The 19701-nt window shown below is 42.1% G+C and overlaps 1 pseudogene across 1 annotated transcript in view; it reads left to right on the forward strand.

The window, feature by feature from the left end:
• The window catches only part of LOC108705609, a 93422-nt pseudogene that overhangs the window by 71901 nt on the left and 1820 nt on the right, over positions 1-19701 (forward strand). Inside the window, exons 25-31 of the transcript XR_005967443.1 lie at positions 3268-3534; positions 3728-3938; positions 5562-5616; positions 6190-6481; positions 7476-7652; positions 17511-17729; positions 18902-19105. The product of XR_005967443.1 is annotated as a filamin-B-like (transcript). The remainder of the gene's footprint in view (positions 1-3267; positions 3535-3727; positions 3939-5561; positions 5617-6189; positions 6482-7475; positions 7653-17510; positions 17730-18901; positions 19106-19701) is intronic.

Below are 19701 nucleotides of genomic sequence, written 5' to 3' on the forward strand. Positions count from 1 at the left end.
ACGGAAGGGAAAAATACAGCGACAATGATGAATTTTGTGTGGGAAATATGTGCCCAATTTAAAGACATGGTAAGGGTTTATAGTAGGGGTCCCCAACCGCTGGGCCACGGACACGCCCGCACTGGGCCGCCAAGCCCAGTGCGCACAAACGAGGCGCGTCGAATTGGACGCAGGCGCACCAAAATTGGACGCCGGCACTACAAATTTGCTGCCGACCCCACCCCTCGTCGCAAAAAAAAAAAAATGACCCCTGGTTTATAGGGTTTACATGTCCATTAATGTATATGATTATTTGCATAGTAAAAATGTGTTAGATTTGGGATATGCTGCTCTTTTTGAGACTCGAGTAATGCACACAAGATGGCAGCCAATGCAAGGGAGAAATTAACCAATGGCCTTTGAATTTATGTGACTGCTTACAAGTGCACAAGCAACCAATGAATTACAAGGGGAGGGCAGTATCAATGGCCAATAAGAAGCAAGTAAGGGCAAAGCCTGAGAGTGATGATGTAATCAAATAGGAAGTGCAGGTGTAAAACAGGCCACTCCCATCCTTCAGAAAACTGATCAGTGAGACAGGAGAAGGACAGATTTAAATGGTATATAAACTAGCTTTTACATTGACCTTTTTACTTTTTTTCATGTCAAATGGGTTTTCTAACACAATGAGAGCATTTTTAGTGGTTTAATAAGATTTGGACATTGAAGGTGAACAACCCCTTTAAAGGAGAAGGAAAGGCTAAAAGTAAGTAATCTTTATCAGAAAGGTCTATATAAATACTAACTAATGCTGCTCTGAGTCCTCTGTCAAAAGAAACAGCACATTTCTTTCCTTCTATTGTGTACTCATGGGCTTCTGTATCAGACTTCCTGTTTTCATCTTAAACCTCCAGGGCTTGGGCTTGAGCATGCTCAGTTTGTTCCTCTCTCCCTCCCTCCTCCCATCCCTGCTGTAATCTGAGCCCAGAGCTATGAGTGAGCAGGGAGAGACTCAAGCAGGAAGTGATGTCACACCAAGCTAATATGGCAGCTTCTAGAGCTTTTTACTCATATATGGTAAAACTTGGTAGAGAATAAATATAGTGTTGTAGTTTGCACTATTGTGGCTAATCTATTGGCAATATACTGCTTTGGTAGCTTTCCTTCTCCTTTAATAGGAGTCAATAATTTATGGTCCTTCTCCTTTAATAGGAGTCAATAATTTAAGGTCCATCTGTCACATGTATCCAGGGGCATAACTACTGCAGGTGACTACGCTTAGCCATTGTGAAATGAAAAGAAATGAAGATTTTTCACTTTAGTTGCCAGGAAACTTACTTAAACCCCTGTATAAGGCATATGTTGACACAATAGGGGGTAAAACTAAGAAAATTAGAGACTTGTTCATTTGAACGACTAACCCGCTGGGCCCAAGTGTTTGTGGGTGACATGTGAAAGGTCATCCAAAACACAAGCACCAATGGAGCATATCTTCCAACACTCCTGATTTATTATGCCCCTCCTATTTATGGCAAGATCCACTCTTGTTGAGCTACCCCCCCTAAATTTGGAGAATAGAAGGTAATCTAAGTAAAATGAACCAGTGATTATATTGTATTTTAGGGGTATGGACCAACTAAATCAATTATCAGTCAATTTTAGTCATTAATACCAAGCATACGAGCTCTGCCAGCTGAGAATGATGGTGTTTACTGATTATTCGCCATTAGATTATGCATCATTTTCAATTTGGTACTTGCGAAGAATATGAAATATGTTTTCATATTTGTGAGAGAGCAACAAGTCTCTGGAGTAGGATATTTAAAAAGTTGATGTTTATTGGGGATACGTATTTCCCAGCAGGCTATAGTTGTATGTCTGTGTTCCGCTCCTGTAGCAACACGGTTCCAAATAGCGCTTTCCTGGGAGATGCTGTTACTTGCCTCAAATTCAGTTCCCTGTGGCCAACCAAAGCCAAACAATCACACACCCATTTATATATATATATATCTTTAGACAAATACAAGATTCCTCTGCACTCAACCCATTATCAATATATTTAAGACAGAGACATTTTGTGCTACTGCTACTGAAAAATGCCTTACCCTTTAAACAACACAGGGATTGTTTGTCCATATATTGCAATATATTTAAGCTGGCCAACTACGTCAAAGTCATCCCATATCTGGCCAGTCCTATGCTCAATTTTCATTTGATTCATTAAGAATTCTATGGTTTCATTATACATTTTATAAAAGGGACTAAGTTTTACCTGCAACTTACTAGCTGCTTTCAAAGTAAAACTCCCAAACTTGGCTGCCCTTTTATTAGACACCAGTGGGATCACCTGACTATAGTTGGAGGGGGTGGGAGCTACAACATGGAGCTGGTCACTGCTCTTGTAGAACTATAACAAACAAGGGAAAGTTGTGCTCACCACTAGTTTTTAAAATTATTAGGCGGGGGTGCAATGAGGGTGTGACCACAAAATACATATAGACAAATACATATATATATCTTTATATATATTTTTATATATATCTCAGGGCAGAGACAGCCTTCTCACAGCAGGAGCCGTTTGCTCAGAGGGATCAGTAATGTGTTTGGAGTGGGCAGATTTGCCTTTACATGGAGAGCTTTGTTCATTTACATGGATAGCTCACTGTATTGGAAAAATACCTCTGTTTCTTAGAATGTTAGTAATTCGTGCTTCGCTTCACCACCAAATATGAAAATATTCCCTCAGATGGAACACTCCATGTTTTTAAACTACATATGATTTGGGTGTGATACATGGGGGTCCTGTTTCCTGCATGTCCTTATTTGAGTTCCACAGAAACTCCGTAGGGATTTCTAATCTGTGCGCTTTAAACCTTTTTAGACTAAAAGATCCTGTGTTGTCCCCCCCCCCCAACATTTGAGTTTTTTCAGGGGATCATGGCACTTGTAGTTTAAAATGAGTTGGTTTAACATTTGGCCTACCACAGGTTTTGACATAAATATTGTTAAATATCAGTTGAACTTAGCTTCAACTTTTCCATCTGAATCTTTCTCAGTACTGCAGAATACTTCAGCCAGCATGGACCTTTGACACCTGTTAATAAAGGCTATAAGAAAACCCAGTTTCTTTCTAAAATTTGCATTTAGAAAGCAAACTGAAAATAAATAAAAGCCTTTGATATTTCCGTAAGGAGGGAGAAAACAGTAAAGGTGTATTGGCCCTTAAATGTGCAGTGAGTTACTGAATTGTTAATAATAAGGTAATTTTTTATTATGTAATTCCCCCAGAAATTGACCGACATGAACTGACGGCAAAGGTCATCAGCCCATCAGGGAGGAAACAAGAAGCAGAGATTGTTGATCTTGGACAGAACACGTCGTGTGTGCGTTTTGTGCCACAAGAGACCGGGATCCACACCGTGAGCGTAAAATACAAAGGGGAGCATGTGCCAGGGAGCCCATTCCAGTTCACCGTGGGACCCCTGGGAGACGGTGGAGCTGAGAAAGTGAAGGCTGGAGGCCCTGGATTAGAAAGAGGAGAGGCTGGAGTTCCAGGTAAGCTGACCATACACCTAATGACCTGTGTCTAAATTGGGCATCGACTTGCTAGGCCAAAGCAGACTGAACCAATCTTTTGGCCCCACCATATAACTCTGAGGATTACCCCATTTACAAGGATCCTATTGCAAATCAATAAATAGATCATGCTATGTTGTCTGTTAACACTGGTGGTTCTGTCGCTCTCTAGCTGAATTCAGTATATGGACCCGGGAAGCTGGTGCCGGAGGCCTCTCCATTGCTGTAGAAGGCCCAAGTAAAGCTGAACTTTCATTTGAAGACCGGAAAGATGGCTCTTCTGGAGTTTCCTATGTTGTACAAGAGCCTGGTAAGTCCAATTATGGGGAGCAAGTAAATTTTCAGTTGGCCGTTATGTTTTTGTTCTATTTTTTTTCCCCAATGTAATCACATTGACCCATTAACTCCTTGCCCTCCACAGATTACATTGACTAGATGCCTGCTTGGAACAGTCTTATAGTGCTAGCAGAGAATTAAAGGATAAGTAAACCTTTAAAATAAATGAATGTAAAATTGATGAGAGAAATTGAACATTCATTATTTATTTTGTTTTTATTCTGAGATAGTAATTGATACATGTACTGTTAATATAAATTTATTTTGTTACAACAGTGTCACCTGCTGGTCATTTTCCAATGGTGAAACCCCCAAATGGCAGAACCCCCAAATCCTTTGCGGAAGATTCAGCCGATTGCCGAACCAAATCTGAATCCTAATTTGCATATGCGAATTAGGAGTGGGAAGGGGGGAAAAAATTTTACTTCCTTGTTTTGTGACAAAGAGTGCCGTCAATTCCCGCCCCTGATTTGCATTTATTAGACACCAGTGGGATCACCTGACTATAGTTGGAGGGGGTGGGAGCTACAACATGGAGCTGGTCACTGCTCTTTTAGAACTATAACAAACAAGGGAAAGTTGTGCTCACCACTAGTTTTTAAAATTATTAGGCGGGGGTGCAATGAGGGTGTGACCACAAAATACATATAGACAAATACATATATATATCTTTATATATATTTTTATATATATCTCAGGGCAGAGACAGCCTTCTCACAGCAGGAGCCGTTTGCTCAGAGGGATCAGTAATGTGTTTGGAGTGGGCAGATTTGCCTTTACATGGAGAGCTTTGTTCATTTACATGGATAGCTCACTGTATTGGAAAAATACCTCTGTTTCTTAGAATGTTAGTAATTCGTGCTTCGCTTCACCACCAAATATGAAAATATTCCCTCAGATGGAACACTGCATGTTTTTAAACTACATATGATTTGGGTGTGATACATGGGGGTCCTGTTTCCTGCATGTCCTTATTTGAGTTCCACAGAAACTCCGTAATAACTTCATTATTTATTTTGTTTTTATTCTGAGATAGTAATTGATACATGTACTGTTAATATAAATTTATTTTGTTACAACAGTGTCACCTGCTGGTCATTTTCCAATGGTGAAACCCCCAAATGGCAGAACCCCCAAATCCTTTGCGGAAGATTCAGCCGATTGCCGAACCAAATCTGAATCCTAATTTGCATATGCGAATTAGGAGTGGGAAGGGGGGAAAAAATTTTACTTCCTTGTTTTGTGACAAAGAGTGCCGTCAATTCCCGCCCCTAATTTGCATATACAAATTAGGATTTGGTTCAGCCGGGCAGAAGGATTCAGCCGAATCTGAATCCTGCTGAAAAAGCCCAAATCCTGGTGTCGCTGCATCCCTATTTTTCCACCAGACAGTCAGTAACAGGAGCCTGTCGGGAGACTGAATATAATCGAGATCCAATGTTACGGACACAATAGAGAACAAGGAAGGTTTCCGTAACTATGACTCTGGTCTCTGCAAAGATGTTAATTGGTCAATGTGGCACTTGGATGGTTTTCTTGTGTTTCATTTAAAAGCTTCTGACAAGAATTCTCTTCAGATGCTGCAGCTAAAAGCTAAAGAGGGTGACAGACAAACTACACAATGATCTTACCCCCATCACACCAACGAGTATTGCCCCTCCATTCTGTAGTTGTTCTGTTCCAACAGAATTCCGTCTCCCTCTTTCGCATTTAGCTGAGAATACGGTAATGTGATACACCTCGGCCTTTCTCTTTTCTTTAACTGCTGCACTGCCTCCGGGACTATTGGGTTCCCCTAATAGAACCGTGATTAAAGGAGAAGTTCACCTGGGTATGTTGTAGCCCAGTGATTCTCATTATCTGACTTTAATAAACTGGCTTTAAAAAGTTGGGTATTGCTGACCTCAGCAATTAAAGTGAACTTCCTCCTTTCCTAATACTAATTTACCTTTCATTAAAATGGGGGAATCTGTTGTTTTATATTTTACTGCAAAACAGGGTCTTAACTTCTGGTAGATGCAGGGAATATGAAGTCACTCAAATATCAGGGGTGTCTTGGTCAGGGCCTTGGGAGATGGAGCTCAGTTGAAAAATTAGCACTAGAACCTACAGGTCCTAGTTATGATAATACAGGTATGAGATCTGTTATCCAGAATGACATAGACCTGGGGTTTTTCGGATAACAGATATTTCCGTAATTTGGATCTTCTACTAGAAAATCATGTAAACATTAAATAAAGCCAATAGGCTGGTTTTGCTTCCAATAAGGATTAATTTTATCTTAGTTGGGATCAAGTACAAATTACTGTTTTATTATTACAGAGTAAAAGGAAATCATTTTTTAAACATTTGGATTATTTGGATAAAATGGTCGTCACACATCGTAACTGGCCTGCAGAGACCCACTGAAACTCACCTGTTTGCCTCCTTTTCCGATTGATTGAATTCTATTTTCAGGAATCTGGATTGAGAGTTAACCAACCAGCATCCTTTGCCATACGGCTTAATGGGGCTAGAGGCAAGATTGATGCCAAGGTTCATAGCCCGTCTGGAGCGGTGGAGGACTGCTTTGTCACTGAACTGGAACCAGGTAAATCTATTGCCTTGGAGGCCCATTTATCAAGGTCCGAATTTATCTCAATATTTTCTGAAACCAAATCCACACAGGTTTTTTCACCTTATTTATAAATAGACTTTTCCAAAAATTTTGTTAACAGGGAAAACACACAAAAAATCATGAAAAATATAAATCGTACACATTTTTCTGATTTTCCACCAGAAAACTGGGGTTTCTGATTTGTGCCCAAAAAACACAAACTCCTCGGATTATTGCACGAAACCCACAAAATCTTTGGGACTTCTCCCATTGATTTATATGCAACCTCGGCAGGTCAGAGATGCTGGATTTTCGGAATCTGACTTTTTCCATCCTTGGGGTATAATAAATCCCAAAAAATGTGTGGGTTTTTTTCCCTCTAAAAATTCAGATTTTATACTAAAAAACAAACAAAAATTTTTGGGGTTTTTTGGCATTCGCAGTTTAGTAAATAACCCCTTATTGTGTGTCTAGAACATTACCTCTTTTATATTTATATATTATGGTGGGAGCTTCCACCCTTACATATTAGGGATGCACCAAATCCACTATTTTGGATTTGCCCAAACCCCCGAATCCTTTGTTAAAGATTCGACCGAACCAAATCCAAACCCTAATTTGCATATGCAAATCATTGAGGGGGAGAGAAAAATAGAGGTGCGCACGGAAAAAAAGTTTTACTTCCTTGTTTTGTGACGAAAAGTCACATGATTTTAAGGATTCGTTTCGGCCAGGCACAAGGATTCGGCTGAATCCTGCTGAAAATGGCGGCGCACCTTGTTTTGTGACAAAAAGTCACATGATTTTAAGGATTTGGTTTGGCTAGCCACAGTAATCTTGGCCGAATACCGAATCGAATCCTGGATTCGGTGCATCCCTATTACATATGAATACAAATATACTAAGAATGTTTCTTACATTGTGCACTTATGACGATTTAAAATAATGTTATGCCAAAACCTGATAATTATTGCTGCTGTGCCAACAGATAAGTATGCTGTATGCTTTATGCCCCGGGAGAATGGGATCCACATGGTTGACGTCAAGTTTAATGGGAGCCACGTTCCTGGGAGTCCATTTAAAGTCCGAGTAGGGGAGGCAGGACAGGAAGGAGATCCAGGGCTAGTTACAGCCTACGAAGATGGACTGGAGACTGGTACTACAGGTGAGTAATGACTGCACCCTAACCATGGACATGACACCAGTCTGAAATGGGCCAGTGCACCCAGGGGTTTTCAGCCATGTCCATAGACCTTCAGTTATGCCGGTGTCATATGGGGACAGCTGGATAAAGGAAGCTCACCTCAACCTTAAAGGGATACTGTCATGGGAAAATGTTTTTTTCAAAACACATCAGTTAATAGTGCTGCTCCAGCAGAATTGTGCACTGAAATCCGTTTCTCAAAAGAGCAAACAGATTTTTTTATATTTAACTTTGAAATCTGACATGGGGCTAGACATATTGTCAGTTTCCCAGCTACCCCCAGTCATGTGCTCTGATAAACTTCAGTCACTCTGGAATATGAATTGGAGAGGTCTGAATAGAAAGATGTTTTACAAAAAGTAACAACAATAAATGTTGCTTAAAAGTTGCTTAGAATTAGCCAATATATAATATACTAAAAGTTTACTTTAAAGGAGAACTAAGGGGGCGTGGCGTAATGGCGTGCTGAGAGGACGCACTTTGTCTGAGCTCCCGACCCAAGCCTTCTCAAAGCCTACTACAGAGCCCTTTTTCTCTACCGGACACTCCTGGAAATATGGGGAAACACCATAAGAAGGGTGAGCAATCTTCCCAAACCAGTACGCATAGCGCTCAAAGCACAATGTCTCCCTTTCTGGGCAGGAGATCTAGCGCCCGTACAGGAACACGTGATCCCAAGATGGCGCGTGCACCTACCAGAAGCCCCAGTCCTGCCGGCTCGGCCTGCTCCGGGTTTAGCTCGTCCTCGGCCCCCTCTGACCTGCGGGCAATTTTATCCTCCCTTCCAACTAAGGAAGACCTGCGCGCCATGGCGAAGACGCTGCGGGAATCGCAAAGGGCAGATATGGCGGATCTTAAAACTGAACTGCGGGCCATAGGTGAGGCGACTGGTAAAATGGAGGCTAGGCTGGAAGTGGTGGAACAGGCCCATAACAACACGACAAAAAGGGTGAATGACCACCAAAAATTTATTTACATGCTTCGCAAACACATGGAGGACTTAGACAATCGCGGACGCCGCAACAATCTGAGAATACGCGGCATCCCAGAAACTGTAACCAATGCTGAGCTGGGCCAAACGGTATGTTCGCTCTTTAATGCTATTCTGGGCGGGGACATAGCTACCCCTATTGAGCTAGACCGGGGACATCGATCCCTGGGCACCCCTAGGCTGGGAGCTGAACAACCCCGAGATGTGATCTGCTGTATTCACAAATTCACACTGAAGGAGGACATTGTGCGCAAAACGCGCAATACTGAAAGCTTCAAATTTCAAGATTATGACGTCTCCATATTTCAGGACTTAGCGTGGCTCACCATCCAGCAGAGAAGGGCACTCCGACCCCTTACTGCAGCCCTATGCAACAAGGGTATTGTCTACAGATGGGGTTTTCCCTTTGCCTTGATTGTAAGAAAGAATGAGAGGGTTTTTAGCCTTAAAGAACCTGATGATTTGGAGGCTTTCTGTGAACGTATTGGCCTGCCATTGCTGGATCTTAAGGAATGGAGGGACCTGGCTTACAGCGGGGATCCCTTGGATCTATTGGATTTGGCTCACTGGCAGAAATCTGCTAAGCGCCAGAGGCATACCCCTGCGAGCACTCCGGATAAAACTGACTGAGCCTTGCCCATCCACTTGGGCTTCGACTGATCCCCTGTCTATACTTGGGTCACTTTCCAGTCCGAAGATACTCCTCTTCGGAGTTGGGGCCTCACCTATAACACATTAGTCACCAGTTGAGAAGATTCGGAGGATATTTGTCCTTTCTGGAGCCACTGCTGCTGATTTCCAGCTTTCCTTCCCCCCCCCCTTTTTTTTTTTTTTTTTTTCTTTTCTTTTCTCTCTTTCCCCCCTTTTAGGGAGGCTGCTGCAATGATCCCTTTGATGTTACGTACTTCTACTGCTCATCTCAACGTGGAACTGCTTTTCGATGATGGAACATCATTACCACTCACCTCGGCTACTATGAACCCTTCGCTCCTCTCTTCGTATGGTAACATCTTTCTGAAGCCCTGGGTTCCGTGCTTATTTTCCTCATTCCCTGGACTTATATGTGTGAGACTATGCTACTTCTGATTGACATATCTTGGTTTTACACTTGGGATGGCGGGCAGGCTGGCAGCCTGCCTATGTTCATGCTGGGGGGGGTTTTTTTTTTTTTTTGCTGCACTATTGCCTTTGTCCATTCAACTTGTTTTGACCTGCCGTTTAATGCATTGTCTCTTCATGTTTTCTGTTTATTGTATGATGATTAGTTTCTGTCTCTGCTCCTTCCCCCTTTTCTCTCTCCCCTTTTTTTTTTTTTTTTTCTTCTCTTTCCTCCCTTTTGAAAGCTCGCAAATCATTGAGTAGAGGTTCCACAGGGACACCTCTGGGTAACTTTCCTGATATCACTTTCGGTTTTGAGTTCTTCTGATGTTTTGATGTTTAGTTTTGCTACTAAGACCCACTTTGAGTTGGGCCCTGTAATTTCTTTTTTTTTTAAGTTACATACGGCTTGGGTCGGAGTCAGGACTTCCTGTACCTCTGGCAACCACACTCATGCCCCCCCGAAGGGTATACCATAGGGTTTATCTCAGACGTGACAATGGGGAGCAACACGTCTGCAGCATGGTTGATGTTTTCTCTTTTTGGATGTTACAAGAAATCCTTTTCTTCTTTCTCTCTTTTTCTCTCCTCTGTCCAGGATTGTTTTACTTTGTATAATTTACTCTTTACCTCCCTTGCAGGTCTCAGAGTGGTCGGAGCCCGGGGGACGCGGCGTTCCATACGTTACTTGGCTGATGATGGATGAAATCCGTATTGGATCCCTCAACGCTAAGGGATTAAACTCACCTTTCAAACGCCATAATCTGCTGAGGGACATGCGGAGGCTTCAGGTACAGGTCATGTTTGTACAAGAAACTCATTTTAAAAAATCTCAGGTCCCAGCTCTTAAATTTAGAGGCTTCTCGACTGTTTTCACCAGTTCCCCATATACATCCAAGTCTAGGGGAACCATGATATTACTTGCTGATTCCTTACATTTTTCCCTTACGGACACAAGAGCCGACCCTTTGGGTAGATTTAATATGGTAAAAGGGGTGATTAATAATGTTACTTACACTTTCGCTTCAGCCTACCTTCCACCTACGGAACAACACAAAGCTCTGGCAGACATATTGCAGGCCCTTACAGAATTTGAGCAGGGTACTCTTGTATTCGGGGGGGACTTTAATGTGGCCATGGAACCGCTTGTGGATACTTCCTCAGGACGTTCCTGCATCTCCCATAAAAGAATTGAAATCTTTAAAAAACAACTCAGAGCCCATACATTAATAGACACATGGCGCCTTATCAATCCTACTGCTAGGGATTATTCATTTTATTCCCCGGTGCATAATGTTTACTCTAGGCTAGATCATATTTTCATACGTCACTCTGACGTCCCGCTCCTTAAAGATGCTACAATAGATGTTATCTCCTGGTCCGACCACGCCCCGATTACTTGCACTCTCCTGCACTCGTCACATACACGTAAATCCTCTACTTGGCGACTCAACGACACCCTCTTACGCGATCCACAGACCAAAACTGATATTGGCCAATCCCTGAAACTCTATTTCGCTGAAAACAACACTGAAGGGGTTAGTCCCTGGACTTTATGGATGGCGCACAAATGTGTGATCAGGGGGGAGCTAATTAAAATTGGTGCTAGGAAAAAGGCCGAGCGTCGTGCTGCACTCACAAACTTAATAACCAGAGTTCATGCCCTCGAAGCGCAACATAAGCAATCCAAACTTGCCCACATTTTCGACGCCCTCACCCTAGCGAGGAAAGACCTCCGGGACAACTACTCCCTTTATTCCAATAAAGCCATTGAGTTTAACAAAAAATTTTTCTTTGAGCATGGTAATAAATGCGGTAGGTTGCTAGCGGCTATGCTCAAGAAAAAGCAGCTTCGCAATCACATCACACAGATTAGATCCCCGCAGGGCCGCTTAGCTACCACTACGGCTGATATAGCTGAAGTGTTTCGACAATTCTATATAAACCTGTATCAATTACCTCAAACCCAAACACCTGGCTCTGCTCCTACTGCACGGTTACTAGCATGCAGGGATTACATACGCGGCTCTAATATTTCTGTGATAGACAATGAGACCCGTGAGTTCTTAGATTCTCCGATCTCTAAGGAGGAAATTGCCTTAGCCCTGAAAACCACTAAATCTGGCAAAGCCCCGGGTCCCGACGGCTTTACCATCTCTTATTACAAGGAAATGGAAAGCTACCTGACTCCCTACTTACTCTCTGCGTTCAACTCTGTACCCACTGGATCCACCATTCCAAAAGAAGCCCTTGAGGCTCACATCACACTGATACACAAAAAAGGCAAGGATCCCTTAGACCCAGGCAACTTTCGTCCTATTTCCCTACTGAACACCGACATCAAGCTGTATGCCAAAGTATTCGCTATGAGGCTCAACCAAATTCTTTCCCTTTTGATTCACCCAGAACAGGTTGGTTTTGTCCCTGGTCGTGAGGCCAGAGACAACACCAACTAATTGTTTAGTGTCTTGCATCACTCTAGGACTGTTGGCCACCCTTTAATGCTGCTATCCACTGACGCTGAAAAGGCGTTTGATAGGGTTGATTGGGATTTCCTTCGTGCTACACTTTTGGAATTTAACCTAGGCCCTAACATGATAAAATGGATCTCCGATCTCTACACTCTCCCGACGGCCAAATTGAAGATTAACGGTGATTTGTCGGAACCTTTCACTATTAGGAACGGCACACGCCAGGGTTGCCCGCTTTCGCCCTTGCTCTTTATTCTCGCCTTAGAAAGCTTTCTTAATAGAGTACGGGCCAACCCAGATATAAATGGGGTTCGAATTGGCTCTCGGGAGCATAAAATAGCAGCTTACGCTGATGATCTTTTATTTTTTGTCAAAACACCACGTATTTCCTTGCCTAATTTACTAATAGAGCTTCAAACCTACAACAAATTTAGCAATTTTAAGATAAACCTGTCAAAATCAGTGGCTTTTAATATTTCCCATCCTCCTGCTGACTTCGCGGCTATTTTACAAAACTTCCCGATAAAACCTACTTATTCTCACTTTGTCTATTTAGGCCTTAAAATATTTTCAGACCCCAAGCAAACTACCGAACACAACTATAAGGACTTGCTGCAAGCTATCTCTCGTGACCTTCACAACTGGTCTAAGCCGCTTTTCTCTTGGATAGGTAGAATAAACGTGCTGAAGATGAATGTTCTTCCTCGCTTTTTGTACCTTTCCCAAACGATTCCATACCCCCCCCCCAAATTGATGTTTCGGAATTTAAATAACATCACTAGTAAATTTGTCTGGGCGAACAAAAACCCGAGGATCGCCCATCAAAAGCTCTCAGCTAGCAAAGCACAGGGGGGATTGGGTCTTCCCAATTGGATTAACTATCATAAGGCTGCTGTCTTAACCAGATGTCTGGACTGGTCCTTTCATAGACAGTCCAAATTGTGGACTAGAATTGAGCAAGATTCCATGGTCACACCCTTGTGGGCCAGCTTATGGATGCCGCACTCCCAAAGAGTATTCAGAGATAAAACTGATCTAAAGCTTAGGTACACTCTGGACACCTGGGACGGTCTGGTCAAGACTGGTAAATGGATTAATACCCCCCCTTTACATACCCCAGTTTTTGGCAATTCAGCATTCACACCTGGTCTAGACCTGGATTATTACAAGGGTTGGAAGCGACAACTGCACTCGGGGGCCAGCTTTTTTTATATTGGGAATCGGTTGAAACATATAGAAGAACTCATTCCTACTCAAGATATTTCTGATTTGGATAGGTTCAAATATCGCCAGATCAGGCACTTTATCACTTCGATATTTCCCTCACACATTCCGCGTCCTGAGCCTACCGCGATAGAACTCGCTTGGGGGACGGACAAGGCCCCTCCGAAAGCGATTTCCTTTCTCTACCGGACTATGTCTGACCTATCCCGGCGCCCAGCTCTTTACTTTAAAGCTAAATGGGAACATGACCTGGCCATCGAAATACCTATGGACTCGTGGGATAAAATTACTCAGCTTTTGCACACGTCCTCCACTTGTACGAAGATGCAGGAACTTAATTATAAAATTTACACAAAATGGTACAAATACCCCACTAAGTTAGCTTTGATTTATAAGACGGCCTCGCCTCTCTGTTGGAGATGCAAGGTCCATCAGGGCTCTTTGTTGCATGTATTCTGGAGTTGCCCTGTCCTGAAGCCGTTCTGGATCGCCGTAAGGAATATCATTTTAGAGATTACCGGGACTGACATTGAAAATGACCCCCTAGTAGCTTTACTACACAATACACATCTTCCCTGGTCTACTTACAAAAAATCTTTGACACCTATATTATTAGATTCCGCCAAGGCACTAATCCCACTACACTGGAAACAAACCGACCCTCCAACTCTAAAAGACTGGTGTAATAAGGTGATGGAAGTCTATAGGTTTGAGCAGCTGAGACCCACCTCGGAAAGGGAAACGAGGAATTTCACTAAAAAATGGTTCTATTGGACCCAATACGTGCATTCTGACCGATACCTGCGGCTTCTCCAGACCTAAAGTTAGATTGGGCTAGGGTGGCTTTTTGTGCCGTCAATTGTTTCTTTTTATTTTTATGCAGTATCTCCTACTAGCTCCTTCCCCCGGGCTTCGGCCGTGCTGACTCAGGTAATGGTTTTGGTTTTGCACAGGGACGTTTACTTATTTTTCGGTTGAATAATCCTGGACAGTTCTTCTTCTCCTTTTCCATTTCACTCTCTTTTCCTCTTGATCTTTTCCTCTTTTCTTATCTTTTCCTCTCCTTTCTATTCTATTTGTTATTCCTTTTGTTGTTACAATAGCTTTTGATTTGCAAAAATACTCCTTGGTTTCCACTCCACTGCCTTCTGCCTACACTGTCTTATCGGTACTTATTTGATATTGACCACATGTCTTTCGCTTGAAGGGCTGATTGTAGAACTTTCGATTGTCCTAGACATTACTGTGTCCATCTGGTACCTGGTCTGTTTGTAGACACGCTACTATGGTATCTTTTTCATTGCCGTGACCTATTGTGTGCATTATGCCTTTTATTCTGTACTGTGGATTGTGAGAAACCAATAAAAAATTTTATTTTGAAAAAAAAATAAAGGAGAACTAAACCCTAAAAATGAATGTGGCTAAAAATTTCATATTTTATAAAGTGACCTCTGAGCAGCTGTTGAGAAGCTAAGCTTAGGGTTGTCACTAATTATCCAGCAGAAAATGAGATTGGTCTGTAATATAAGCTGATGCTACAGGTTTGCTGATTATTCAATTCTGATGCTAATTGCACTGGTTTCTGTGCTGCCATGTAGTAATTATCTGTATTAATTACTAATCAGCCTTTATATTGTGAGTGGGTCCCTAAGCTCAGTAAAGCTGGCCATAGACGCAAAGATCCGATCGTACGAATCAACGTACGATCGGACTTTCCCATCTCTCGACCCTCCACTAACCATTCAGATCAAAGTCTTACCATTCCGATCAAATAAGAACAGATCAGCCAATGTTCTGCCCCTGACAGCAATCGTACGATACTTATGTCTGACAACACTAGTGACAGTCTCCCTCTGAAAATCGTACGATCGGCAATACACGCAGAGATATTATCGGCAGCCGACAGAAATTTTCTAACCTGTCTGATCGACCAAACGACCGAACTCCGCCGGATGAAAAATGTCGGGACTCTCCACACATGGTCTGAAAATAGTACGAATCCACGATTCGTACGATCGGATCGTTGCGTCTATGGCCAGCTTAAGTGACAGCAGCACAGACCAAGTGCAGTGAATCAGCAGAAAAGAAGCTACTGGGGCATCTTTGGAGATACAGATCTTTACTGCTAAAGGGCTGTGGTTGCCTTGGGCTGGTACAGAAGCACAAAACATCATGTACAACATTTCTACCTACTTCTTTAGTTAGACTTTAGTTCTCCTTTAAACCTCTTACAAATCAACCACTGCAGCCAGTTGAGCAGGCAGTAACATTCAGGCACATTATAAACTCATTAAAAGTTATAGGTTACGCCAAAATGGGTTCTGTTGTCTCACAACGTTTAATCCATAGCATCATACTGCCATCCTCTTATACTGTATATCATCCCACACTCACTACAAGCCGCTAGTAACTTGTTTAGGCAGTCACCGCACACCTTTGCCAGATATTTCATTTGCAGGCCTCCAAAAAGTAAGTACATTAGTCACCTACTGTTCCTTGTTCTATCCTCTCTGACAATAACTGTGTACATGGGGTACTGTCCCCTCTGAAGGTGGCCATAGACTATGAAATCATATTCTATGAGATCTGCAAGGTTGCCAAATGAGCGGATCTTTTCCCAATATTCCCACCAATGGCAGAGCGATATTGGATTAATCCAAATGAATGATTGGATTACAACGAAGAGAACGGGCACCAACGGGTGTTAGGAAGCATCAACTAGCCAACGTGTTCCTCGATCGCTAGAAGGATCAAACCTCCCTGATTGGTCTTGGGCAGATATGGATCGGGGAGATCGTCAGAAGCCCCCATACACTGGCAGATAAGCTGCTGAATCCATATAAAGGAACAATATTGGCAGCTTTAATTTGCAAATGTATGGCCACCTTAAAGGAGACGGAAAGGCTAAAATTAAGTAAGCTTTAGCAGAAAGGTCTATAAAAAATTTTCAGTAAAACCTCAGTCGTCAAAAAAACACCTAATTTCTTTCCTTTTAGTGTGTACACATGAGCTTCTGTATCAGACTTCCTGTTTTCAGCTTAAACCTCCTTGCCCCAGGCGTGAGCATGCTCAGTTTGCTTCTCTTTCCCACTCTCTCTCCTCCCCTCTCTGCTGTAATCTAAACCCAGAGCGATGAGTGAGCAGGGAGAGACTCTGGTAGGAAGTGATGTCACACCAAACTAATATGGCAGCTTCTATCCTAAACGGAGAGAGCTTCTAGAGCTGTTTACTGTTTATGGTAAATCTGCAGAATAAATATAGTGTTATAGCTTGTACTATTGTGGCTCATCTATTGGCAATAAACTGCTTCAGTAGCTTTCCTTCTCCTTTAAGTCTTAGATGGGGCAAGAGCCAGTCATACTCTTTGTCTCTACTTTTCTTTTACTGTTGAGTGAGCTGTGCCAATATCTACTTCTTACTCTGGCCAAAACTAAGTCTGTGTACGAATCTGCGCACCTCTTGGTCATAGTTCTCCCTTCAACAGAAGCTTCTAATGATCCCCAACCAGTAGCTCGTGAGCAACATGTTACTCTCCAACCCCTTAGATGTTGCTCTTAGGTTCCTCAAAGCTGGTGCTTATTTTTGAATTCCGAGCTTCAAAGCAAGTTTTAATTGCATGAAAACTAAGTATAGTGCAGAGTAATGCCTCTTGTAGGCTGCCAGTCCACATAGGGGCTACAAAATAGCCAATCACAGCCCTTATTTGGCACCCCAAGGGAATTTTCAGGCTTGTGTTGCTCCCCAACTCTTTTACACTTGAATGTGGCTCACAAGTAAAAAAAGGTTGGGGGACCCCTGTTCTAAGGGATTCCTGTTGGCCACTACCAGTAGTTTCACACATTTTACAGTGATTCAGTTGGTTAACCCCACCTTGTGGTGAGACATAAATATTACAAGATCACATAATTGGCATTTTATGCTCTTTAACTGCAAGTAACCAAGCTGATGTTCCACTAGTCATTCCTCTAATATATTAAAAATGTATTTATTTGAAGAATGACGCTGCATTTCATTTATCCATTTTTTTCTGTGCAGGTAAACAATCAGAATTTATCATCAATACAAGTAAAGCAGGACCAGGGGCCCTCTCCGTGACAATTGAGGGGCCATCCAAGGTAACAATGGAGTGCAAGGAATGCCCAGATGGATACAAAGTTCTCTACACTCCAATGGCCCCAGGGATTTACATGATTGGAGTGAAATATGGGGGGCCCAACCACATTGTCGGCAGTCCTTTCAAGGCCAAGGTCACAGGTCAGTTTGTGCCGTGCTCACTACATGAGATGTTTTAAAGGAAAACTTTAAAAAGCTAAAATGTTAAAAATATAAAGGGTCACGAGATATTTAATTTATTTTTCATGCATCCAATCTCCCAGTCGGCCTGGCTGCTGTTTTCTGATAGAAAACAGCAGCATCAGACATCAGTCGGGGGCGGCACATTTATCAAGAGTCAAATTTCAAATTTTGATAACTCCCTTAAATTCAACTGAATTCGAAATTCGACTTGGGAAAAATTATAAATAAATCCAACTCGGACGCATTTAAAACGAACCGAAAACTTGAATCAAATTCGATCAAACTACAATCATCCCCAAATCGATCCCTGGACCTCTCCCATTGACTGATACAGTAATTCAGCAGCTTTTATAAAACTAAAACTGCATCATCCTCAATTTTATGTCAGTGACATCATATCCTTTATGCCGAAAATTCATAAAAAACTACATATTTCCATATTTTAAATATCTCTAATAAATATATAAGGATCTCTAATAAATACATATATATAATACAGGTATGGGATCAGTTATCCAGAAAGCTCCGAATTAAGGAAAGGCCCATAGACTCCATTTTAATCAAATAATCCAAATTTTTAAAAATTATTTTCATTTTTCCGTGTAATTATAAAACAGTAGCTTGTACTTGATCCCAACTAAGATATAATTAATCTTATTGGAAGCAAAACCTGCCTATTGGGTTTATTTAATGTTTACATGATTTTCTAGTAGACTTAAGGTATGAAGATCCAAATTATGGAAAGATCCATTATCCAGAAAACCCCAGGTCCTGAGCATTCTGGATAACAGGTCCCATACCTGTATATACTATAATAAATAAATATATAAGGATCTCTAATAAAGATATATACACGACCTATATGTACCCGCCCTATTTAAATTGACGTGTTTTAGTGAAATTTCGCTAGGAAGAAAGTAACGCTAGTGAAAGTTTGCTTAGAAATGTTCGTGCTGACGAATTTTCGATGGGGAAACATCTCGTTTTAATGAGTAGTCATATAGGCTGCAAATTGACGTCTGATGAAGTTGCGCGAAGTGTGGCGGAGCCAAAATTCACCTGTTAGTAAATTTCCCCTATGTCTTCAGCTGGTGGAACACTCTCTTACCCAGTGTGCATTTCTTTATTAGGTCAGCGCCTTGTGGGTATCGGTGGTACCAGTGAAACCTCCTCTATCATCGTTCAGTCCGTAACCCGAGCTTCAACGGAGACCACGTACAGCGCTTTGCCGAGATTTGCATCAGATGCCACCAAAGTGACGTCCAAAGGCGCCGGCCTATCAAGAGCTTTCTTGGGACAAAAGAGCACTTTTACTGTAGACTGCAGCAAAGCAGGTAAGGACACTGATCGTTCTTTTGAGGACCCTACTGATTGTCACTTATAAACTGTAACATCTGATAAAATACTGTAGTTTTCTATCTAGTCAGTGGGGGTCATTTATCAACACTGGGCAAATTTGCCCATGGGAAGTAACCCATAGCAACCAATCAAATTGCTGCATTCATTGTTCTACTTGCAGCTGGCTCTAAAAAGCTAATCACTGGTTGGTTGCTGTAGGTTACTGCTCATGGGCAAATTTGCCCAGTGTTGATAAATGAGCCCCACTGTGTTTCATTCATGCCGGGTGCAAGTGCCCAAATAACATTTATTGAGTTACCAGTGGTGCAAGTTACGTGCCCAACACACAGATCTATTTGAGGTTATTTAATCCTAGTGGGAAAGGTGTGTGTGTTTTGCACACATATTGTAACAGTCAAAAAAAAAAAAAAAAAGACTAACTGCAAGTTGTCTTACAACAATGCAGTCTACATTTTGCTTAAAGTTTATTTTAAAACAAGCTACACCTTTACGCTGGAGCCGGCCCATGTGCAACAGCCTAAATTAGTAGCGTTTTAGGGCCCCAGGCTGGAGTCGCAGTCATACCTTTAGT

This window comes from Xenopus laevis, chromosome 4S (assembly GCF_017654675.1).
Source record: "Xenopus laevis strain J_2021 chromosome 4S, Xenopus_laevis_v10.1, whole genome shotgun sequence".
In the NCBI taxonomy this organism is placed as follows: Eukaryota; Metazoa; Chordata; class Amphibia; order Anura; family Pipidae; genus Xenopus; species Xenopus laevis.